The following is a 26,055-nucleotide window of genomic DNA, read 5'->3' as shown; positions in this document are numbered from 1 at the left end:
GCAGGGGCTGAAGAGGAGAGAAGGATGGTTACTCATCACTGTCAGTTGGAGGTCACCCAGCTTTCCCAGAATCTTGTATAGTAAGTATTATGGGGTCACTCAGCTTTCCTAGCATCTTGTATTATGGGGTCACTCAGCTTTCCTAGCATATTGTATAATGGAGGTCATTCAGCTTTCCTAGAATCTCGTATAATGAAAATGACTCAGCTTTGCTAGCATCTTGTATAAAGGAGGTCACCCAGCTTTCCCAGCATCTTGTATAATGGAGATTATTCAGCTTTCCTAGCATCTTGTATAATGGGGTCAGTTGGCTTTCCTAGCATCTTGCATCATGGACGTCACTCAGCTTTTCTTGCATCTTGTATAATGGAGGTCACTCAGCTTTCCTAGCATCTTGTATAGTGGGGTAACTCAGCTTTCCTAGCATCTCGGATAATAGAGGTCACTCAGCTTCATCAAATATCTTGTGTAATTGACATAGGCAACCATATAGAACAGAAAGCCACAGCACCCTTCTCCTTCAGCAACAGTGTTGTTTATTCAGCCAACCATCTGAGACAGTCATAGAAGCGATTAAAGCGTGGTGCGGGGGCGATCTCTTCTATTGCCTTTCTTGTGTAATTGAGGTCACCCAGCTTCCAAGCATCTTGTATAACGGAGTTTACTTAGCTTTTCCAGGGTCCTGTATAATGGGGGTCACTCAGCTTTCCAAGCATCTTGTATAACGGAGGTCACTTAGCTTTTCCAGGGTCCTGTATAATGGGGTCACTCAGCTTTCCTAGCATCTTGTATAATGGAGGTCACTTAGCTTTTTTAGCATCTTGTATAATGAAGGTAACCCAGCTTTCCTAGCATCTTGTATAATGGCGGTCACTCAGCTTTCCTAGCATCTTGTATAATGGCGGTCACTCAGCTTTCCTAGCATCTTGTATAATGGAGGTCACTTAGCTTTCTTAGCATCTTGTATAATGGAGGCCACATAGCTTTTTTAGCATCTTGTATAATAGTGGTCATTCAGCTTCTCTAGGATCTTGTATAATGGGGTCATTCAGCTTTCCTAGCGTCTTTCATAATGAAGGTCATTCAGCTTTCCTAGCATCTTGTATAATGGAGGTAACCCAGCTTTCCTAGCATCTTGTATAATGGAGGTCACTTAGCTTTCCTAGCATCTTGTATAATGGAGGCCACCCAGCTTTCCCAACATCTTGTTTAGTAGTAGGGATCTGCTAAGACCCTCTAACAATGATGCCACATGATTTACTATACAAAGAGGCCGACTGAAGCTCTGTCGCCCAAGGGATCACAAAAACTCGGAGCCTGCCCTGAGGGCACAGCTAAAGGCTTGGGACACCCCCAGTAGGTGAGAAAACTACAACTCCCAACATGAACGGTCAGTATGACATGGTGGGGGTTGTAGTTCTCTGCCTAGAGAGCCACAGATTGGAAAGCACAGCCCCTTGTTAATCTCATCTCTCCTGGCTCCTGCTCTTCTCTGGTGCTCTGGTCTCTTTTAGTCAGGCCTGTATCCTGTGTAATGTGGGCAGACACTCCACATGCTGCAGATCAGCATGTGGTAAGGGGAGCCGGGGGACCCCTATGCTATGCGGGCCCTATCACTACACCACTGATTAACAGAGCATAGTAATTGCCGCACAAACAATGCTGCAATTGTTTGTGAGGCCCAGCTCTACAATTAATCATGCCAGCACTGCAAGCAAGCGCTGATCTAACTTGGATATAAATGGACCCTTAGGCTGCATTCACATATCTGTTATATATGGATGATATACGGTCCGTATGTCAGCTGTATATCACAGACTAAACACTTTATCTCATAATTTATTATGATACAGTGAGCTCTGGAACAGTTAAAGCACTACACTATTAAACTGACCCAGCCGTAATAAATTATGATGCAGGGAGTCTCATAAGAGGTGAAAAGTTCACTGTTGTATGGACCGCATATCATCTGTATAACACGGATGTGTGAATGAAGCCTCAGGCCATGTTCACACACAATATTTTGACCAGTGTTTATGTCAGTATTTTGAAGAAGTGGGACTGGCAGAGAAAAACTATAATAGATAGATTTGCACACTTTCTGTGTTTTCAACACATACTGGTAGGCATAGAGTGAACCAAGCCTTAGAGTCACCATGACAAACAAAATAAGTTTTACACAAGAAAAGTTTTAGCCAATCAGAAGGAAAAGCGTATGGAAGATGTAGATCTGAGTATGAGCATTATATATGGGCCATAAGATGTAAAGTGGAAAAACTTTAGGAAATATTTTTTCCTGCTCGTGTTTAAAAGGCCATAGTGCTTGCATTTTTTTATCACCTACAGAGCCCTTATTTCTTGCAATGCCAATTGTACTTTGCAATGAAAGACTGAATTTTTTCATAAAACATGCAGTGAAGCTGAAAAAAAAATATTTTCTCTGTGGAAAAAAAAGACACAATTTTTTAATTTCAGGGGCATTCGTGTTTACTCCATTCACCCTATGACACCCTATGTCCTGTTATCTATGTTCCGTAAGTCAGTACAATTACAACGATAGGCAACTTATATAACATTTATTTAACAGCTTTTAAAAAAACTAAATGTTCTTAGAATTGATCTATGATACTGCTTTTTGGTCGGTTTTTATTACAATTATTCTTGGTTTGATGTGACCAACAATCAGCAATTTTGTGCTTTGAATTTTTTTGCCGTTTACGCTGTTTACCGTGCAATATCAGGAATTGTTTATAAAATAAGAAAAGATCTAAACTTTTATTATGGCATGGGATTTTTTATTGATGAAAAAACTTTTTGTTTAAACAGTAATTTTACTTTGGGACTTACAGGGAAACTTCTATAGTAACTCCACTGATCTCTCATAAAGATCAGTGTAGTATAAATGAACTGCATTGATTAAGATCAGTGCTCGATAACTCGATAATCGAGCACCTAGCCGAGATCGCATATCAAAACACGCTGGGGGGCAATCCCACCACTGGACCACCAGAAATGGGAATTAAAAGCCATTTAACGGCAGGTGTCAGTTTTGACAGCTGCATTTGAATGGCCAATTAACCAGCACAGTGCTCGCCCCCCCCCCTCTGAACCACCTACCCGCCGCAGGATGGACAGGTATGTCCAAGGTCGTCAAGGGGTTAAATAATTTCTTTGCCACCTTAAAGGGAACCTGTCAGCTTCATTATATCTATAGCTATTATATTGCTTAGAGCTGCAGACATGGACAGATAGCTAAGGAGATGATACAAGTGATACCTGTGTCTTAGCTGATGGCTGTTTGAAAAGTTATAATATCATGTTTCCTTTCTAGCTCAAATGTCAAAGAGGTCGTGCTGAGCTGCAGTATGCAGGTGTTTCCCCACCCCCACCCCCTATTCATGATTGATATAAAAGGTTTGGCTTTCATCTCTCATAATGAAATCAAATCATCAATAAAATAAGATAATAAAATACACTATACTGGCTGCCGGTCTGTCTTTCCCCTGATGCCGCTCTCCCAGATCTCCCAGTGATGTTCTAAACACACTGAAGGCCTTGAGGAAAATATCCTATTAAGGGTGCCTTCACACCTACCGGATCTGTAGCGGATCTCACTTCTGTGGATTTTCAGCAAGATCAGCTGCGGATCCAGTACCATTTATGCCTATGTTAGCACATACTCGCAGCGGGATTGACATCCCGCTGTGACTATGTGCTATAATCGCGTGGCGCCCACAGCCCTGCCGCTCGCATTAGCCCCGCCACCGGCATCCTCCATGCCGGCCCCCCATCATCCCCGCCGCCCGCATTCTCCATTCTCCCCGCCGCCCGCATCCTCCATCATCCTGCTGCCCGCCTCCGAGAGCATATACATTACCTGCTCGGCAGCGTGGCTTCAGTGAGGCTCCGGTCCCGCTCAGCCGATCAGCGCACGGCAACACTGATCGGCTGAGCGGGACCGGGAGCCTCACTGCAGCCGCACCAAGGAGCAGGTAATGTATATGCTCTCGCCGACGGGCTGCAGGATGCGGGCAGCGATGCTGGTAGGGGGCCGGGATGGAGGATGCGGGTGGCGGGGATGATGGGGGGCCGTGATGGAGGATGCGGGCGGCGGTGCTAATGGGGGGCCGGAATGGAGGATGCCGGCGGCCGGGCTGATGGGGGGCCGGAATGGAGGATGCCGGCGGCCGGGCTGATGGGGGGCCGGGATAAAGGATGACTGGGGGGTTCTATACCCTATTATGGGAGATCATACCTGCAATATGGGAACATAAGATTTCAATTTTTTACAACAAATTGCGCTCATCACTTTAGCACTTCACTTGTACTAAAACGTTTGTTTAAAAAAATCCCTGTATATAGGGACGGCCACAGGGCCCACTGATGTTGCTAGTTCATAAGAACAATGCAAGAAAGAAAACATAAATCTAATGACATCCACAATCCCTTCTCCCTTCCTTACAGTGACAACCATGCTTCCCCCAATACAGTGATGGCACCAGGCATATTTATACCTTGACAACCATTGGACCATCAATCACCGCAAGTACAGCACCATCTATTTTCCTTACTCACAGAGCAAATGGAAGTGTTAGGGTATGTTCACACTAAGGAATAGGCAAGGAATTGAAGAGAAAAAAAGAGCAACCAGCAGGCTGAGTTGGTAACCAGACCGGATTTCTCTTTGGCTTAAAGGGAACCTGTCACAGGCCCCCCACCCCCCACTAGAGCCCCCTATACTTGATGACGCCGGGTCCTGCTTCTTCATCCAGTCCGGGTCCGGTGATGGAGATTTCAGCGCCCGAAGCCCGGCGCACGCGCTCCTAAGAAGAATCCGACACTCATACAAAATGAATGGAGCGTCGGACTCACCATTCATTCTCTATGGGCATCGGACTCATCTCAGGAGCGTGTGCGCCGGGCTTCGGGCGCTGAAATCTCCGTCACCCGACCGGATCAAGAAGTGGGACCCGGCATGATCCGGTAAGTATAGGGGGCTCTAGCGAGGGGTCGGAGCCTGTCACCCCGTTACGGGGGGTGACAGGTCCTCTTTAATAAGTTCACCTGTATGTTTTCTATGAGAGATAGAGATGAGCGCGCTTAATCATCTCTAATAGGAGGAAATTGGAGTACCTGGAGGAAACCCACACAAACATGGGGAGAACATACAAACTCCTTGCAGAAGTTGTGAGACCACAACACTGCAAGGCAACAGTGCTAACCAAGACACCGTACTGCTGGAGGAAAGAGAAAAGAACTGCAACAATTGGCTATTATGCACCCCAGAAAATCTAATTATAGTAATTGCGGCAACAACTGTTTATCCAGCAATTTCTTTTATACTGTAGTATTTACTGGTAGAAAATTGTAGTGCAGCTGGAATGTCTCCTAAGCAGGCCCAGGTGTTCAGAGAAAACCTTCATCATTGCTTAATTGTTTTACAATGACAAACAGAGGATTTAAGGTCAGACTGGGGACAGACCTTGCCCCTAACTAAAGATCAGACAACATAATCTTACAATGCCACTGGGGCTTTCACTGAAATATAAAGCGATAGTGTTAGGTAATTACCATACACCCTAGGGGAAGGATCTCTCATCAATAATTATATGATAGGTAACCTAGGTGTAGAGCCATATGGTAGATACTCTGTGGATTTTGCACACTCATGCGGGATTTCTCTCAACATTCCTCTCACCAACGAAGGGGTTTTTCTAGGCACTGGCGTAGCTACCATAGAGGCAAACCACGCTGCTGCTATGAGGCCCGTGCCACAGTTGTGTTCGGGCCCCCCGCGTGGTAGAGCGTGGTCTGCCTCTATGGTAGGACACCCCTCTTTCCTCCACCACGGACTGCCGCCAACCCACCCCCACCCCTTACATATACTGGGACAAGCAAACAGGCTTCCCTCCTGGTCCTTAGCTTCTGGAGGAGGAGGCAGCCACCGCAGGGACAGCTGCATTCGGGTGACTGTGGCAGGTATGGTAGAGTCAAGGCAGTTGCTGGAGCCGTAAAGTGGGATGGGGGGTCTGCACTGTGCCCCTCTATCCCGCCGTATAGCTCCAGCAACTGCAGCAACGCTACCACCTCTGCCCCAGTCACCCAAACACAGCTGTCCCTGCGGTGGCTGCCGCCTCCTCCTTCAGGCACCAGTGACCTCCGAGTGCACGAAACCAGGAGGGGAACCTGTGTGCTCAGGGTGAGAGGGGGAGGAGGAGATGCCAGGTCTGCCCCAGTCCCCCCAGTCTAACCCAAGCCTGCCCCAATCACTCCCAGCTGTCCCTCTCCCCCAGTCACCCCCAGATGCCCTAGTCTGCCAGTCAACCCCAGCTGTCCCTCTGCCCCAGTCCCCCCCCCAGCTCTCCCTCTGCCCCAGTCACCCCCAGCCTGCCCCAGTCACCTCAGTCTAACCCAATCCTGCCCCAATCACCCCCAACTGTCCCTCTGCCCCAGTCACCACCAGCTGCCCTAGTCTGGCAGTCACCCCCAGATGTCCCTCTGCCCCAGTCACCCCCAGCTGCCCCAGTTCTAATTGCATACCTCCGCATTCAAAGGCAGTTTTTTGCTATAGGGCCCCATGACTCCTAGCTACGCCCCTGTTTCAAGGGTCGCTAGAAATGCTCCTTTGGCCGATAATCGTCCTGTGTATAAATATGCACTGCTTGTGATCTGAAAACTGATAGCACAGATATTTGCATATCTGTGCTGTCAGTTTCCATAGCTGCACGAACGATACAAGGATTGTTCATGCAGCCCAGCTTATTAATTTGTTATGACATGTAAAGCCATTGGAAACAAGTGACAATCTTGACAACTGATGCTCTTTTTAGGCCGCCTGCAGTTGACAAATCTTCAGAGTGATACTGTATACAGTAATAAGAGTAAGTCCTTCCAGGTCGTGTCTTTTGAAATGCTCCAGGTGCCTTGTAATGTAATGTATACAGTAATAAGAGTAAGTCCTTCCAGGTCGTGTCTTTTGAAATGCTCCAGGTGCCTTGGTTAGGGTAAAAAAGAGTGCCTGCACCCCTGAACACTTCCACAGTCCGACAATGGATGGTCATGTGCATTGGCTGATAGAATAAAATGCTTACTATACTATCCTCATTTGTGGGTCTGTAATTATACCAAGGTATAATGCACACAACCACCCAAAATGCAATGTACCCTCCTATTCTCTCCTCTCTGTCTCTTTTTCTCTATATCTCTCTCCCTGCTCTGCTCTAAATGCCTGCTGCGATCCTGCTCTCTACTACACACTCAGCCAACTGTCCACTTCCAGAAAGTCGATCAAACTCTATTCAGGGAGGGAGTGGGGTGCTGACATCACAGTGGGCCTTGCAGGTGATTGGACGGCCGCAAGGATTTATGGATAATCCCTTGCTTCTACCAAGTGACAGTACTGTAAGCTAACATGTGCGGGCACCCTTGCGGCCACCAACAATTGTGCAAATTTTGGAGGGAATCTCGCTTAATTTGCTTCATTAAACAAACCGAATTGACAACGCGATTTGCAACGAATCTGGATTTGTCAGATTCGCTTTGCACATCTCTAATTATTATCCTTAGGTGCACTTTCAGAATTACTCTTCTGAAAATAAAAGGTTGTAAAAATATGGTTAAATGTGTTAATGGTGGTTAATGCAGTGGAATCATAATCTCCCTCTACTAGTTATACCTCTAGCTAGTGAGACCACATCTGGAATACTGTGTCTAGTTCTGGAGACCTCACCTAAAAAGGATATTGATAAAATAGAATAGGCTACAAATATGGTAGAGGGTGTCAAGCATGAAACATATCAGGAAAGACTTAAAGGGACCCTGTCCCCCCCCCCCCCCCCCCCCGTGCCGTCTGACTCCTCGGTGCAGACCCATATACTTATCGCTTCCACGAAGTCCCGGACCTGTAGCCTGTTCCATCGCTGAGAAATTCCTGTCTGAAGCCGCGCGCTCACCAGAGATGAGTCCAGTCATTCGCTATGGACATCGGAATCATCTCTGATGAGTGCACGTGGCTTTGGACAGGATATTTCTCAGAGGCAGGATGGGCTACGGGATCGGGACTTCGTAGAAGCGGTAGTATATGGGTCTGCACCGGGGGATCGGCCGGGCTCTGCCCCGGCACGGGGGGTGACAGGTTATCTTTAATGATTTGAAAGGGATGACATGATTGAAACCTTTAAATATGTTAAAGGACTAAATAAGGTTCAGGAGGGAAGTGTTTTTAGAAAAAAAAATTTAAATCAAGAACAAGAAGACACAGTGAGAGGTGAGGGGAAAAAATCAGAAGCAACATGAGAAAATATTACTTTACTGAAAGAGTAGTAGATGCTTGAAACAAACTTCCAGCTGATGTGGCAGGTAAATCTTTAATAACAGAATGTAAACCTGCCTGGGATAAACACATATCTATCCTAAGATAATAAGAAGGGAAATACTAAAAGAGCAGACTAGATGGACCCAGTGGTCTTTTTCTGCTGACAATCTTCTATTTTTTATGTTTCTATGTTTAATGGTGGTTTCAGTAATCTTGAAGATTAAACTATCTGAATGGAATGTTGTTAAGCGTATCTTTGGTTTTTAAAGATTATTTATTTATTTAAAAGGAATAAAGATGAAATAAAAATAAAGTGCAATGTAGTAAAATGTTTTTGTTTTTCTTTGCAATTAGAACACATTACAAAGTTATATAATTTTGTAATGTCTTTTAATAAGCCTTCTGCCTGCCTGCCTTCCTTATCACCCCCCGCCCGCCCAACCTAGCCTTATGCTCTAAAGACTATATAGGCCCAGATTTATCAGTGTGTGAAACTGGTATAAGCTGCCCATCAGCGACTAATCACAGCTCAAATTTCAGCTCTGGTGAAATAAAAACTGAGCTGTGATTGGTTGCATAAGCACTTTACACCAGTTTCTATTTTACACGCGTTGGTAAATCTGGGCTATGACATTACCAAACAGGAATATGTGGAACTGTTCAAGGATATTATCTGACACTGAAGAAAAATATTAATATCTCTATACAAAAACATGAGCCATCTTTATTGTAAAATCTTTAACTCATTACCTACTTGAGCTTTCAGTGAATTCCTAGTTATATTCCAAGAACTACAGGTTCCTTAATTACTTACAATGACCAATAAGCAATAAATAAAGCTTCTCCAGCTGCTTTTGTGACAGGGCCATATTTTTGACCCCCCCCCCCCCCCCCCCCTTGCTGACCTAACCTTGTGTGTCCCGGAAATGCAGACAGTGTGGGGTGAGTAATGCAGTAACCCAATCCATATCCTCTGGCTTAGGCTTTAATACGTTCCAGGTTTAATAGGGCATATACTACAACTCTACCCATAATTCTTATATTTATGGGCCTTTCTTGTTGCCATGCATGATAGACTCTGTGTACTGGAGAATTCTGAATACCAGTATGTTTAACTGCAGCAGTTAGATTTTTTTAATTTAATTTAATTGCATTTATGAAAGCCTTTTAGCAACACTAAGGTTTCATCCTGTCCATGTACTGTGAATGCATGTCTACTGAGTACTGGGTGCCATCAAACCACTTTGCCTTGCACAGGATATTTACTACAGAGTTGGTGCTGCAAACTTTCAAGGGTTATCCAGAATGAATAACCTTTTGTTACAATATTATAGCATTCTCAACATTAGAGATCAGCTAAGTAAATCTTGCTGTTCATAATTGGGGACAGTATAGTACCCACTAATTTCAATGGACATTTACAGATCCGTAAAAGGGCCTCGATCCATGCCGTGAAAATGACTGGTGAGCCATTATCTGTCCCATTTTTCCATCATGGATTTCCCATTATTATGAATGGGTCCATGCAGCGCAACAGATGTGTGAATGTGGCCTAACTTCTTTCTTGAGCAACTCAGACCTTTGTAGCAGGACAAAAGATTTTAGTTTTTAACAAAGGCATAACAAACACTGTATACCTAAAGGCCCCATTCCACGGAACGATTATCGTTCATAAACTCGCTCCAACGACCGTTAACGTAACTGTTATCGTTAACAATAATCACTTTGTGAAAGAGGTGTAAACGAGCGAACGACAAAGGCGAAAATGGTTATATTGTTGTTCAAAGTTTTTCAGCATGTCGAAAAAAAATTGTTCATCTTTGAAAGATAATTCGCTAATTGGTTCGGAAAATTAGAAATCTTTCAGTCGTTCGTAAAAAGGTTTAAAAAAGTAGGTGTGTCGTATGGTCATGATCTCCCCGGCGAACGTTTTAAACGACCCTGTAACGACCGCAAAATAATCGTTACACTACAGATATCGTTCACGTTCCCACATGTGTTATGTGTTATCGCTAGCAAAAAAAACGTTTAAAAATCGTTAATGAGCGGTCGTTGGAGCGAATTTATGGACGATAATCGTTCCGTGGAATAGGGCCTTAAGAGTGTTCCAAAATAATTGTTTGCTTTTGTACATTGTGTTGTGCTACCAATGATCTCTGGGTAGCTACCACCTGTCACATACATGGTTGTACTAGTCACACAATATGGGTGCTACTCTGCATCATTGTAGATTCTCGTGGCTGCTACACCAGTACTTTTTTTACTAATGCAGTTACCTACTGTATGGCTGCCAATGTGCATTGTGTACATCACACAATTCTCTGCACACATAACAATACAGTCCCAAACAACCTGGTAGCTAAAAGAGTTTTTGTCAAAGTCCCTCTCAGGTAACTCTTCAGTCCAGGTCCTTTTCAGAAAGTGGTGCTGTCTTAATGAACCGATAACATTGGTAGAATTGTGGTAATTTCAAAAGAGGTTAGCTCTGACAGGTTTGCCTTCTCCTATCTTCTAGTTGTTTGTAACAGTTGCTATGTAAATGTCCCAATGAATTGTCTACTGAGTCAGGTGATCATGATTGTGTGGTATACACTGGAAACGGTACATGTTGTGTAGAGCCATTTGGGTGTTGTAATATTCTTGGGTTTTTTTTTGTCACAGTAGTTTAAGGGCCAAAGCTGAGCCCAGGGCACCTTTCTAGTGGCCATGACATTTTTTTTTTTTTTTTTTATCAATGGGGTCTGCATGTATTGGGAATAACCCTTGACTCCAGGCAATTCTATAGTGGTGATATCTGGGTGCACATGTGACTATGGTGTTAAAGGGGTGGTGTTACGAAGACAGCTAGTTCTATACTGATGCATTTTGTTAAATGTAACATATTTCAAGTTTACAAGCATTTCTTGAAATGTATTGTTTGAGAGATATAAACCCACTAATCCCCCATGTGCTGCTTTGTTTGATAACCTGTTACAGCCTGCCAGGCATACACTAGGTTGGGTCACTCATGCCTAGGTCAATCGCAGTCACATGATCTGTCTCATTAGTACTGGCAGTTGGTTTCACTTCACATGCAAGCAAGGGGGATTGTGGGAAAGTGTCTACACTTCTTGCATGCCAACAGTGGGTTTATATTTCAGAGAGGAGACCAGGAAGTAATCAGATACATATGGAAGATAAAATGATACATTGACGTAAGCTACTTCACTAAAAACAGCACATTTGTTATCCTTTACTTATATGGACATGTGTCTTTTTTCAACGATACTCACTATTAGAGATGAGCGAACCGAACCTGATAATTCCAGATTTGTTTAGAACTTTAGAACTGAATATTTGGCCAAGTTTGATCAAACCTTTAAAAAAATTGTGTTTTAAAATGTTTTTAAGATGTTTTTGTACAGTGGCATGAGCATGGGATTATCCCTAATCACTTTTATTAGTGTTATTACAGCTCAAAGTCTTCGCCAGGTCACTGTCCTTTAATATAGTGTAGCAGGTTTGTCCAAAGCACGGGAAGAAGCAAGACCTGTCTCTCCACAAGGGAACAAAAGTTTGCAAAGCCGGGAACCAAACTTCTTTTGTAACTGCCATGTGGGGTCTGAAGTTTACTGCCGGAACATCCACACATCACCAGAATGAGAGACCGTGGCCTTAGTGGGAGGAGAGATCTTATAAGCAGTCAGCATGGCGAGCAGAGAGCAGCACCGGAAGGCACTCCCATAAAAGCCACACCACGGCCGTGTCAAACAACGATCAGTGTCTGACAAGTTCACCAGCCAATAATGTCCGGATGAACATCACTTCATTTTAATTGGAATTGCCTGCACTCCAATTTGCCATAGACCACAGTGCAAATTACGTCCAGGAGCCGTACTTTACACTGGGAGCACAGCCTATTTTACAAAATATGCTGTCAATTAATTTGCAGAGAACAACTGCCATAGTACATACAGGGTGTATACACTACAGCCGTTGTTCCATACACTTTAATGTAATCGATTGTTGTCAATAAACAACGGCTATTGTTTATTGCTAAAATACAGGGTGTGAACGTGGCCTAAGGCTGCAATTACACACACACAGATTTATCTGACAGATTTTTTAAGACAAAGCCAGGAATGGATTGGAAAAGAGGAGAAATCTCAGTCTTTCCTTTATGACCTGTTCACTGTTTATAGTCTGTTCCAGGTTTTGGCTTCAATAATCTGTCAGATAAATCTGTCTGTGTAAGGGTCCTATTACACAGAGCGATTTTTAACAATTAATGACTAACGATAAACGATCGCAAACAAGATTGTTTATCGTTAACCTGAATGATAATCGTTAGAGTCCATTTACACAGAAAGATTATCTGACTGATTATCTGCCAAAGATTTGAAGCCAAAGCCAGGAACAGACTATAAACAGAGATCAGGTCATAAAGGAAAGCCTGAGATTTCTCCTTTTTTCAAATCCATTCCTGGCTTTGGCTTTAAATCTTTGGCAGATAATCTGTGTAAATGGACCCTTAGATACGATCGTTATTATGATCGTTTACTCCTCCTGATCCCAGCAAAACAATGAACAATGTGCAATTACACTGAACGATTAGTGAAAAAACGTGGAACCTGAGCGAAAGAATGTGGAATTACAGCGAACGATTAGCGCACAATTAACAATAATTTTAGGTTCAGATCTAAATCAACGATCAGCGACATACGAACGATTTTCTAATCGTTGCCTGCAATTACACAGAACGATTATCGTTTAAATTCAAACAATATAACAATTTTTCGCACAATAATCGTCCTGTGTAATACGGTCCTAACTGCAGCCTAAGGCTATGCTTATACAATGTAATACAGTGGCTGTAGTCTTATATGGCCATTGTATTACACTGCAGACTACGGCATAGCAAATCTAGCAAAACTGTAGCAAATCTAAAACTGTGTGTTTTTCAGACTACGGCCGCTGTCAGCGCTACTCCAGCTGTAGAAAATAGATATGATCACAATGGCTGTAGTGGATGGACTGTGTGCACCACTACGGCCGTGGTTCTATGGAAATCAGTTAAAAAGTAAAAATTCCATTAACCACGGCCTTAAAAAGAAAGGACGTTGTTAATGAAATTTGTACAGTGTGTAAACGTAGCCAAAGGTTGAGCCAGGTTAGCTTTGCCTATCACAGTTATATTGCATTGCAGTGCAGGTCAGCACTGCAGTGCAATATGCCTGTAATCAGGCTATACCAAAGTGAAGCCCCCATGGTGGGACAATAAAATAAAGTAAAAAAAAAAAAAAAAAAAAGGAAAATACACACATTCCCCATAGCCCCCAATATAATAATAGATGTAGAAAAAAATATATTAAAAAGTACACATAGAATTATCACATGATTAAGCCTGCATTGTGACCTCAGAAAATTTAACATGAGAAAAATGCTAATATTATCATTTTTTCATGAAAAATGTTGTGCATCTCACCAACATTAAGGCCGTCTCCACCAACCTCAGACAACAGTGAGGGTATGTGCACACTGAGGAAAAGGCGAGGAATTAGGTGAGGAATTGAAGAGGAATTTCAGCTTAAAATTCCTCCCGTAAAATATGTACAGAGCAAAGTTCCATTGTGTTCAATGAGTTTTCTGCTCTGTTGTTCACACTGCAGAATTTCCGAGCAGAATTTTCTGCTGTAGATCTGCTAGAGGAATCCTATAGAAGTCAATGGGGGGCTTAAATTCTGATTGAGAATTGCTCAGTGTGCATATACCCTAATAGAGAGAGCCCCGAGGTAACTACAAGTACCACCATTAACTACCGAGACACAGCCCCCTTGCACCCTCTACGGCAGACCTCCAGAAGTAAAAGAATAGAGATAATTCAGAGGACGGCCCATGAAAAGACCTCTCTGTCACGTCACCTCCCTGGAGCAGCAGCAGGAGACACATAGACAGGCAGGCTGGATTGCAGCAGAACTCACAGCTGAAACTTAGGCAACAGTCACACAGGGACCACTATGCAAGGTTGCAATAACAGAGGCTCCAACAGGAGAGCCAGGTGAAGCCAGGGTTTAAATAATAAAAGGCGGCAGGCTGCAGCCAATCAAGGGTGCACTGGCCCTTCAAATCTAAATGGGAGAGTGTGCGCATCGACAGAGGAGGAGAGGAGCAGGAGCGTGGATCCGTGAGTTATCCTGCATTGTCGGAGAGATGAATCCTTCTCCTACTGGTTTAGATCAAACCCGAACTTCATGAAGAAGTTCGGCGAACTGATCTGATTGAACATTTCAAAAGTTCACTCATCTCGACTAACTATGTAATTATGTAACATCTGGTTTTACCTTCTTTGCTATGTGACACCACCTTATTTTAGTGCAAGTAAATTGTACCCTACATAGTTGTTAACCTGAACCATAAATGATAGAAGAAGTTATGTCTGTGCAAGCCAATACAAGATATGGGGGGGGATTTATGAAGACTGGCGTACAAGTATGAGGGTCTTATATTAGGCCCCGCCCCCTTTTCATGGTAACATTTAATAAGAGGCGCATGCCTCTTGTCGAATCTGGCCGTCCGGGTGCCCAAACCTGTGCCCGGCGTACTAAATCTACACCTGCTGGAAGCAGGTGCAGATTTCGATCATGATTTACACCTGCAAGCAGGTGTAAATCATGATAAATGAGGAGCGGGAGGGGACCACGCCTCCTCCCCGCCTTATCAGGCCCCCCTAAGCTCCCCCAGGCCACCCATCGGGCGAACGGGGCATACGGCAGGCATACGCCAGGGAGAAGGGGCAAATCTGCACCTTGACATTTCGTAAATTTTTCCCACAGTCTCTGGGAGATATTAAAAGTAGGTTCAGTCTTATAAGTACATAGAGACTCTTAAGACAGTCCAGATATAAATTTGCTTTACTATCAGGGGTCTTCACAATTTGTCTGCCTGTGGTAAATAAGACTACTTAAAGACTTTGTTTGCCTATGGTTGGCTGCACTATGATTCTTTATTGCATGTATAGGACCGAAGTCAACTAGAAGTGGTTAGTTCTGAGATTCAGAAGAACTTAGGGGCAGTTGTGCTTTCTTTTCTCTTAGGATGATACTCTTCCTCTCAAAGGTGGAATATGGATTTTTAGTAGATACTTTATCAGCATGGAATGGATGCTGCTTTAGCCTATGTTCACACAATCTATAAACAAGCGCTGTTGTTCTGAGGATCAAACAAGAGACATTGTTTTAAAAGAAAATTGCATTGAAGTCTATGGAAAATGGCCGGAAATAATTGACATGATCATTATTTTGAGTGGTAATACTTTGTGTGAAACAATGGCGGTTGTTTGCATTAACCTCAATGCAAATTATTGTAGTATGAAAAGAATGGTCGTTGTTCACATAATGTATGTCGTCATAATGTAATGTCGTTGTTTGCCACTCAGTACAATGGCCGTTTTCTGTTACTTGTGTGAACATAACTTTAGGGTGTACATTTATTCCCCATGATGCCTTGAGATTCACTGTGAATGACATAGAGCTGACTAACTGCAATGGCTCACTGGTGGAGCCTGGTGTGCTGTCAGAGAGAAGCTCATAGTAGCTTCTTCACTGATCTAGATCAGACTACAACTGACTAGTTTTTTTCTAGTATTATGGTGTGAGAAAGTTGGATTTGGGGACTCCTTCCATAGAACTCTGAAAAACTACCTGGGAGGCTCATAGGACCCACTTCTCATACAGAGTATCCACCAGAGGTCAGAATACAGAGAATTTTAACCATTGTACAATTATGATATACCTCAGTGTATACGCATATTAAGCTGTACAGAGATACAGTACAAAACATGTTAGACACTTTTAGACTTACAGTACACATACAGGATTATACTGACAGAAGTGCACCTACTTCCACATAACAACCTATATTATTATAGTGCAATTGCTTAGGTCTGCATAATTTTGCATGGCGTGGCTATTGGCTAGCCACTTTGCGATTGGACCATATGCTCAGTGAGTCTATACCAAGGGGGACATTTATCAAGACTGGCATACAAGTATGCAGCCTTAAATAAAGCCCTGCCCCCTTTTCCCCCGGACAGATTTACAAAGAGGCACATGCCTTTAAATAAAGCTGGCAGGCCCTGTGCAGGCATATTGCAAAAATCTACACTTACACCAGGTCATTAACTTTTCGTAAACCTAGATAAATAAAGTGCAGAAGGAGATATGGCGGGATATGGCTGGCATATGCCACGGAAAAAATGTGCACCTTTTCTGTGGTGTACGCCAAGGGCGCATGATGATATGAATTGCCCCAAATATGAATTGCCAAGTCAGGCAGCCACGGGAGGACTAAAGAGTCTTAGGCTGCACTGAGAAGGGATTAGTTCCCTGCCATTTCACTCCAGGGAACTGATCCAAACTACTGGATCGCTAATGACTGACGGCAGAACTATTTAAATGCCGCTGTCAGTTTTACCAGCAGCATTTAAATGGTTAAAAGAGTACAAGCTATCAATCCATGTTAGGATCCCCGAACCACTGGACCACTAATAAAAGGCAAAAGGGCCATTTAAATGGCGCTGTCACTTTTGAATGGTTAACTTTAAATAGTTAAGTAACTCCTGGATGCAGATTCCACAGCACATACTAGGCTACCACCCGCTGTGCACAAAGGCCTACCGCCTGCGTGAGATACAAGGCTGCCACCCACAGCGCATACAGGCCTACCACCCCCACGGCATACAGGGCTATCACCCGCAGCGCACACAGGCCTACCACCCACAACACATGCATACACTGTATGTGGTGCTGGCGGTAGGTTTGTGTGTACCCCGGGTGTGCTGTGGGTGGCAGACAACTCATTATCAGGTAGATCACAAGAGCCTCCTCCTCACTCTTAGGATGTGTACACATGACCGCTCTAAATGGTCCGTGTCCTGGGTGCTGTGAAGACAGTGTCCAGTAGAACAAGTCACTGGGTGCTGGGTGGGCAATATACCAAGTTACTGCGTTCTGGGTTTGCATTATACCAAGCCACTTGGATGTGTGAAACCAGTGTCCAGTATAACAAGTCAATAAGTGCTGGGTGTGCATTATACCAAATCACTGGGTGCTAGGTGGGCATTTTACCAAGTCACTGGGTGCTGGTTGTGCATTATACCCAGTTACTGGGTGCTGTGAAGATACAGAAAAAGTAAACCACGGCACTCTCTCTGTATCGGTTGGTGGTGTATTGGTGGTTGAGAACCATTTGCCACAGAGCACCTAACCTGCACTATACTACATCACTGAGTGGTGTGAAGCCAATGTCTAGTATCACAAGTTCCTGGGTCCTGGGTGTGTATTACACCAAGTCACTGGGTGGTGTAAAACCAGCTTCCAGTATAACAAATCATTGGGTGCTCAGTGGGCATTATACCAAGTCACTGGTGGTGTGAAGCCAGTGTCCAACATAACAAGTCACTATATATACCTTATTTGACTCCCTCTTCATTTATTTAGCTCCCTCAACCATTCACGTGTGAATGCATGCTAAATCAAGAAAGCTAACCTACCTTTCAGCTACAAATTGCAGCTGGTAGTAGTTTTAGAAGGTGGTTATATCACAGTTAGAAGAAATCATCCTCCATGATATATACTCCATGATGAAACCTTTTTATAGCCTTATGCCACTCAAGAAACCACAAGAGCTGTTAAAGACTAACAAAACAAGTACCCTTTGGTGAACCAACAGTTAAGTATCATCGTGATACTGTAAAAACCCCAAGAACATTTATCAGCCAGTCACCATGCATGTCCATAAAAATGGGACATGAATACTACTATTCCTTGTCACAAGTGCCAGTGAATAAAAACCCCATGGCTATCATAATAATAAGAAAAATATCCTCTTTGAGAAACATAGTCATGGGGAGTTGTGCCTGCATAACACTGCTTAATAATTTTTTGGGCATGGGTTGCATGGTGCACTTTGTGGATGCATTGAGATGATGTTGCAGTCTTTAACATCAGGCATAGGGGTGCTGCAATCCGGTCCTATCTAGGCTTGGTTCAATTTGATAAAAGTCAGCCTCTTCACACTGGGGCAAAACAGCCTCGTCCTCCTTGGTTTCCCAATGGCCCCTGCCGCACTAAATATCCTTTCAGATACCACACTGCTGGCTGGGCAGGACAGCAGGGTCAGAGAGAACTCTGCCAGGCAGGGCCAGATGTGGATCTTCTCTGCCCCAAACGTCCAAAATATTTAAAGAGAACCTATCATCTAAATTTCACTGTCTCTAATATTAAAGTATATCTTTCCCTAAGTCTATCTATGAAGATACAGACTGCCTTTGCAGTCTGTATCTTATGCCTTACCTACTCTTTCGTATCTGTGTAAGCAAGGCCGGGCGCCGCCATCTTGATGACGTCATTTGCGTTCCACCGTTGGAACGCAAGTTGTGTCATCAAGATGGCGGCGCCTGGCCTTGCTTGCACAGAAACAGAGGATTAGGTAAAGTAGAAGATACAGACTGTAAAGGCAGTCTGTATCTTCATGAAGTCTATTTATGAAGATACAGACTGCCTTTGCAGTCTGTATCTTATGCCTTACCTACTACTTTGTGCCGGTGCAGCAGGGCCGGCGCCGCCATCTTGATTACGTCTTTGCGTTCCACCGCTGCAACGCAAGTTACGTCATCAAGATGGCGGCGCCGGCCTTGCTGCACAGAACAGAGTAAGTAAAGTAGAAGATACAGACTGTAAAGGCAGTCTGTATCTTCATGAAGTCTATTTATGAAGATACAGACTGTCTTTACAGTCTGTATCTTCTACTTTACCAAATCCTCCGTTCTGTGCAGCAAGGCCGGCGCCGCCATCTTGATGACGTAACTTGCGTTCCAGCGGTGGAACGCAAAGACGCAATCAAGATGGCGGCGCCGGCCCTGCTGCACCGGCACAGAGTAGTAGGTAAGGCATAAGATACAGACTGCAAAGGCAGTCTGTATCTTCATAAATAGACTTCATGAAGATACAGACTGCCTTTACAGTCTTATACTTTACCTAATCCGCTTGTTTGGTGTAGCTAGGCCGGGGGGGGGGGGGCGCCATCTTGAAGACGTGACTTGCGTTCCAGCGGTGGAACGCAAGTGACGTCATCAAGATGGCGGGCCCCCACCGGCCTTGCTGCCGCTCTGCATGACGAGAGTTTCCTGTCTCGCGCCGGCTCTTTTGAAAAGAGCCGGCGCGAGGCAGGAAAGTAAAACAGGAATATTTTAAAAACGCAGCTTTAAAATTAATTAATTATATTTACAAATATTGTTAAAATTAAGATTTACATCTAATTAGGGAATAAAAAAAAATTCATTTTTGCCCGTGATTGGTTCTCTTTAAGAGCAGGGGTGACTCCAAGTATGACTTGACCTGGAATTTCAGCTGCTTCTAGAGGGAGACTTGAGTGTGGAGCTGACTGGTTTCTTCGTCTGCTGGTTTGAGAAAGTCCCTCATGAGTAACTGGAGATTGAACCTGCTATTGTGGCTAATGCTGCAGCTCTCGTTTCTACTAGCAGTCATGGTTGTTGATTGCCCAGGTTCCTTCAAACTTCTTGGGGACCCAGACTGTTGTTCTTGATGGTACACCTTGAACAAATGATTGCAGAAAAACCTCACAGTACAATCAATATCTTCCCATATGAATGGCTAATCCCTGCTACCGTGTCCTGCCCACAAGTCTCCTTTGGTGGACCATCAGCCATAAAGCTTCAGACAAATCTGTTACACTGATGACTCTTCAGATAATTGCTGGCTCCATGATTGACTACTGATTCCCAGTATTGTAGCTACTATAGTTTGGCTGTTTTAATTAGATTAATTTGAGTGCAATTTGCAATTATTCGCAAATCCAACCTAATATTTGTGAATTTTCGACTGCTTTGCTCATCTCTATTATAATGGTATATTCCACCACCTTTAATCTCTAGTATATTTTTTGTCTTATCATCTATACCCTAACATGTCCCTGCCTCACTTTCCGACCCTCTCCAAAAGATATTTTAAAGGGGTACTCCGGCCTAGGGGCTTTTTTTTATATGGCCGGGGAGGAAGTGGCTGAGGGCAACAAAGTCCACTCACCTCTCCGTTTTCAGCTGCGGGTCCCGTGTCGCGGCGTTCCGGTCCCCGCTGCCCGGCCGCTTCCTGGTCTCTGATGCGGGCTTGAGGCGTGATGTTTCAAGTTCGCTCAGCCAGTCAGCCGCCTCTGTTACTGACATCATTGTTTCTCTTTTGTTAACCATAGTTATCTCTAAGGCTACAAACCCACTACAAACCCTCGCTGCAGATCCCGGCCCTATACTTTTAATGGCAGACAAACACGAAGCAGGGATGTACATCCCTGCTGCGAGTTTGTCTGCAGCCCACCCCATTAACCCCCCGGCCGCTGGAGCTGATACTTCACCTGATCCCGGCTCCGGCGGTTCCCGATGTCTTCAGCAAGCCGGAGCGGGGACCAGGTGAAGTATATGCTCCAGCCAGCCGCCCGCAGCACCGGCTGCCCGATCGCCCCCCCCCCCCCCGGCCGCCCGATCGCCCCCCCCCCCCCGCAGCACCGATCGAACGCCCCCCCAATCGCCCCCCGCAGCACCGATCGCTCGCACGCCCCCCTGCACCCCCGGCCGCCCGATCGCCCCCCCTGATGGGGGCTGCAGGGGGGCGATCGGTGCTGCCAGGGGGCGATCGAGCGGCCGGGGCTGCGATTGGGGGCGGCGTGCAAGCGGGGGGCGTGCGATCGGTGCTGCGGGGGGGGCGATCGGGCGGCCGGGGCTGCGGGCGGCTGGCTGGAGCATATACTTCACCTGGTCCCCGCTCCGGCTTGCTGAAGATATCGGGAACCGCCGGAGCCGGGATCAGGTGAAGTATCAGCTCCGGCAGGGTTAATGGGGTGGGCTGCAGACAAACTCGCAGCAGGGATGTACATCCCTGCTGCGTGTTTGTCTGCCATTAAAAGTATAGGGCCGGGATCTGCAGCGAGTCTCGCTGCAAATACGCAGCAAGGGGACTCGCTGCAGACCCGCCAAGTGGGTTTGTAGCCTAAGGGTGCGTTCACACCTACAGGATCTGCAGCTGATTTTCTGCAGCAGATTTCAGTTAAATAACTGAACACAGCATCAAATCTGATGCTGTGTTCAGTTATTTAACTGAAATCTGCTGCAGAAAATCAGCTGCAGATCCTGTAGGTGTGAACGCACCATAAAGAAACATGTGCAGTCATCATTGCACTGCACAAAAATGGCCTAACAGGGAAGAGTATCACAGCTAGAAAGATTGCACCTCAGTCAACAATCTATCGCAACATCAAGAACTTCAAAGAGAGAGGTTCCATTGTTGCCAAAAAGGCTCCAGGGCGCCCAAGAAAGACCAGCAAGCTCCAGGACCATCTCTTAAAAGTGTTTTAGCTGCGGCATCGGGCTACCAGCAGTGCAGAGCTTGCTCAGGAATGGCAGCAGGCAGGTGTGAGTGCATCTGCACGCACTGTGAGGCGGAGACTCTTGGAGCAAGGCCACTTCTCTCCAGAAAAAACATCAGGGACAGACTGATATTCTGCAAAAGGTACAGGGAGTGGACTGTTGAGGACTGGGGTAAAGTCATTTTCTCTGATGAATCCCCTTTCCAATTGTTTGGGACATCTGGAAAACAGCTTATTCGGAGAAGACGAGGTGAGCGCTACCCCCAGTCTTGTCTCATGCCAACTGTAAAGCATCCTTAAACTATTCATTTGTGGGGTTGCTTCTCAGCCAAGGGAATTAGCTCTCTCACAGTCTTGCCTAAAAACACATCCATGATTAAAGAATGGTACCAGAATGTCCTCCAAGAGCAACTTCTCCCAACCGTCCAAGAGCAGTTTGGCTATCAACAATGCTTTTTCCAGAATGATGGAGCACCATGCCATAAAGCAAAAGTGATAACTAAATGGCTCAGGGAACAAAACATAGAGATTTTGGGTCCATGGCCTGGAAACTCCCCAGATCTCAATCCCATCGAGAACTTGTGGTCAATCATCAAGAGACGGGTGGACAAAAAAAAAAAAAAAAATTCTGACAAAATGCAAGCATTGATTGTGCAAGAATGGACTGCTATCAGTCAGGATTTGGTCCAGAAGTTGATTGAGAGCATGCCAGGGAGAATTGCAGAGGTCCTGAAGAAGAAGGGTCAACACTGCAAATATTGACTTGCTGCATTAACTCATTCTAACTGTCAATATAAGCTTTTGTTACTCATAATATGATTGCAATTATATTTCTGTATGTGATAAAAACATCTGACAAACACACATAAAAACCAGAGGGCAGCAGATCATGTGAAAATATAATATTTGTGTCATTCTCAAAACTTTTGGCCAAGACTGTACAATTCCATTCTACCAACATGTTTATTCAGTCAAGGCACTCACCCCTCTCTGTCTAAAATAACCTGAATTTTTCTATTCTTTCCACTTCCCTACCCTAGCACCTTCCATTCCCATCTGATTGGAGAATAAGGCAGCGACATTGCTCCCTTCTCCCATCCTTTAACTCTCTATTCCTTCCAGCACTTTCGGATCATACCCTTCCAATTACAATTTGGTTTCGGTCTACCTTCACAATATTATACACCTTTAATCTCTTAACTCTAAACCATCCCAATCCCTCATCACCCCCTGGTGGTGAAAAAAAAAATAAGCATAGTCTAGCCATCTAGATCCCTCCAATATTGTATCCATTCCCTATTACATTCCCTTAATCTTGTGTGCCAGCTTTTATTTTTTTTAACTCCTCATATCTCATTATATTCCTACCTATTTTCTTCCATTCTATGATAGATAGTGTCCTTGACACGACTGTAGGTTCGGTTATGACGAGTAAAGGGGTGAGTTAGGACACAGACACTGAGCCCTAACCTGGTCCCACCACATGACCCTGCCTACCTGCCTCAACAGTCCTAGGTGACTGTGGACAACATTGGAGACGGTTCCTTCTTGAGGCTACGTTGATGCACAGAAAAAGAGACAGATTTACATACAGGGGAGGTCAACAGGCCTGGGTCAGAACCAAATGGGCAGCAAAGTACAAAAACAGAAAACAGGATCGAATAGAACAGTTGGGTAACAGAAAAGAGGTGAGGAAAGCACAGAAAACAATACAGGAGTGGAATACGCAGGAAAGTTGAGCTTGCTTGATAAAGTCTTATAGCCAGAGTGGATATCAGGGAACTGATACACTTTATAGGAGATCAGGGACCCAGTCCAGGACATTATTGGGCCAGACACACTGAAACAGGCAAAGCAAGAGATAGTGAAAGAACCAGCAAATCACCTAAGCAAAAGAGAAGTTTACTGTAAAGTTGCCAGAGGGAACTTAGCAGGAAAAAGACAAGTGTGGGAGATAAATAAATTAGGAGAGCAGAAGGATTAGAACTGTGTTCAGACAGTGTTCAGAGACGTGCATAGACTACAAATTATATCAAATTATGACTAAGGGCTCTATTACACCAAACAAATGTCGGGAAATAATTGTTTGGTGTAATAGATCATGTTAAGATCATGCACAATGTTGGCTGATTGTTGTCTTAAAAAATGCTCTCTTACACAATAGAACCGCCGTTCTGCATAATAGGAACGGCGGCAGACCCTCCTGCTTCTCCCTGTCACCCCTGCTTCTCCCCGCTCAATGTCTGTACGTGTAGTAGCACAGACAGCAAACAGGGAACGATTAACAGTAAATGTGATATAAAGCAAATTTGCAATTTACATTCATAATTTTTTTTAGTTATCATGGAAAACACAGCACTTCCTGTTTTCTGATTCTTTTTTCCTTAAAAAACAGGAAAGAGTCAAAAAAAGGAAGTCCTGTGTATTCCATCTCATCCCATCCCATCTGAACACTCTGAGAGAAGGCAGTCATGTGATTGACAGACATATTGAGCCATGACTTTCTGTACTGGCCGGAATTCCTGTGTTTAGTCTCTTTTTTTCAACCAGAAAATCTGCCTTCGGGAGACTAGACCTGGATTTCTGGTAAGTTCAGCTTTGTGTTACAGCATGATAACAACAAAAATAATGAATGTATATTGCAAACTTGCTTTATATGATATCACATCTACTGTTGATTGTTGAGTTTGGAAGTTATAACGACAGGTACACTTTAATACCGGGCCATGTAAAATGACCCTAAGAGCACAATTTTTGCTGTATACCATAAGCTGGGGATCTTGTTCTATCTATCTATTCCTTAGATCTCCTAATAGTTCAAAAGTATATTTATTTTCCACCAACACTTCATATACATTTTCTAATCATTTAAATACCTTATTCTAGAACACCTAAATTAGGTTACATCCAGATCCATTCCCTCTAACGTGCATCTCATGCATTTCCTATATATATGTATATATAAATATATATATATATATATATATATATATATATATATATGTGTGTGTATATATATATATATATATATATTTTACTATTTTACCCTCAATATTGATCATTCGTGTTATCAAATAGGAACATCTTACCACTAGTCTTCCTTATTTTCTATTGTGATGAATGTTTTATACATTTGTAGGTATCTCAACTGACATATCTCCCCTTGTTTTTAGCTCTTCATATGCGTTTATCCTCCCTTCCCCACAAAACTGGGATACTGTCAGAAACCTCTGTGAGATCCAATATCCTGGATCAGGTAACCTCCCTTCTTCTCGTAGTCCACTATTACTTAGCAATGGAGTAAACTCTAATGCACCCTTAACCCGGCCAAACTCCTTACTTGTTTCCAAGCCTTTACCAATAATCCATATAGTGTGTTATTATGGTATCCTGTTTGCAGCTCCATTTCTAGTATCTCAAAATATCTAAGGCATTTCTTTTTAGATCTTTTACCCAATTCACCAGAAAATCAACCTCTCTCCATTTTTTAACCAAACTATATAAACAGCCAAAAAGTAACCAACTATACTAGGTACACCTACTACCCCCTAGTTTTTCTGGAATGTCAAAATATCAAATTTTAGCCTCACTTTCTTTCGATTCCAAAAAAGCTAATTTATTATGCTCTCAACCTCCTTGAAATACTTTTATTTATAAAAACTGGTGAATTGGAAAAGATGTACAAGAATTGAGAAAGACAAATCATTTTTCATAATGGTATTTTGTCTACTCTAGATAGGGGCAATTTATTCCATGCTTGTATTTGGTCTCTGATCTTCTTTAACTTAAGAATTATATTTAGTTCTACATACTTGTTGGTTTCGATGATAGCTGTATACCTTAACACTTGAACCAACTCTTCTCCTTAACAACCTGAAACTCTGTTCCAAATTCAATGTTGGATCCAATGATAGCAATACCAATTTACACCAATTTATATCCAAATCAGAAAAAAATCCCAACTTCCTCACTTCCTTCATAAGCTACTCTTGGTGTCTGCTAAAAACAAAAAATAGCAAATTTTCTGCATATAAAGCAATTTATTTCTCTATCTTCTACTCCCTAAATCCTTTAATATCAAGAATGACACTGCTATCGAAAATAAATAATTTATTGACACATACAAGGCAATGCTTTTCAAGACCATAACAGTCTCTTTGTCAGGCAAAAATGTTTCAGGTGACTGTGACACCTACAAGGTTAAAGTGTCACCATTGGACTGAGCTCTGGTGTCATAGACAGCAGAGCTCCTATACTGGGCAATACACTGCAATCGTTATGATGAAAATATCGGTCATGTGGGAATGTGCATCAATAGTGAAGGAGTT

The 26,055-nt window shown here is 43.7% G+C and overlaps 1 long non-coding RNA gene across 1 annotated transcript in view; it reads left to right on the top strand.

Moving 5' to 3' along the window:
* The first annotated feature begins 11,436 nt into the window (after positions 1-11,436).
* LOC138796924 (uncharacterized) overlaps positions 11,437-26,055 on the top strand; it is a 44,959-nt gene continuing 30,340 nt past the window's right edge. Inside the window, exons 1-2 of the long non-coding RNA XR_011363851.1 lie at positions 11,437-11,508; positions 24,901-24,983. This is a non-coding gene — a long non-coding RNA (uncharacterized lncRNA). The remainder of the gene's footprint in view (positions 11,509-24,900; positions 24,984-26,055) is intronic.

Source organism: Dendropsophus ebraccatus, chromosome 7 (genome assembly GCF_027789765.1).
Source record: "Dendropsophus ebraccatus isolate aDenEbr1 chromosome 7, aDenEbr1.pat, whole genome shotgun sequence".
NCBI lineage: Eukaryota > Metazoa > Chordata > Amphibia > Anura > Hylidae > Dendropsophus > Dendropsophus ebraccatus.
The sequence above is the reverse complement of the archived record's forward strand: the minus strand, read 5'-3'. Positions and strand labels throughout refer to the sequence as shown.